Genomic DNA, 671 nt, shown 5'->3' with positions numbered 1-671 from the left:
CCTGTTTAGAGTTGCTTATGGCTAAATTAGGGTTAGAGTGCGGGTTTTTGATGTTTGTCTCTTTCTTACTGTTTATTCATTGTCACATGCTGTTTTTATTTTGTTTTTTAATTATGTAAAGCACCTTGAAATGCCTTGCTGCTAAAATGTGCTATACAAATAAAATTTGATTGATTGATTGATTAAATTTGATGTCATTATCTATAAAATGGACGAGTTGTAGCCATTTATGTGTTGGCCAAGGTAGTTAAGCTGCGGCGACCATCTATAATTGGGTTGACTCCTAAAGTTAATCAGCTGTGGACATACATCCTGTGATTACTTTCTGAGAGTTTCATTGAAATCCACCAACATGGGCAAATAAGCAAGAACTCTTCTCAAGAGATCGTTTTGTTGTTTTTTTTTTCTCCTCCATTGACCCTTTCCGGTGCAGTTTAGATGTCCAAGAACAATTTAACAAAACAGCTTGGCGTTGTTTATTAAACGATTTTGACATCTAGATTTTAATATAACTACATTTTGGTCATTTGAACGCACGAACGTTTTACAAAGTCTGCAAATGCGAAAGAATGAAGATTGCTATATCAAACTCTACCAGCAGGGGGCGATGCTAAACCTTTGTGGTGTTTATCCCGACAACCAATAAAATTCAAGGAAGAAGAAGCCGACCA

The sequence above is a fragment of the Kryptolebias marmoratus genome, linkage group LG18 (assembly GCF_001649575.2).
Source record: "Kryptolebias marmoratus isolate JLee-2015 linkage group LG18, ASM164957v2, whole genome shotgun sequence".
Classification (NCBI taxonomy): Eukaryota; Metazoa; Chordata; class Actinopteri; order Cyprinodontiformes; family Rivulidae; genus Kryptolebias; species Kryptolebias marmoratus.
Note: the sequence above shows the minus strand (reverse complement) of the source record.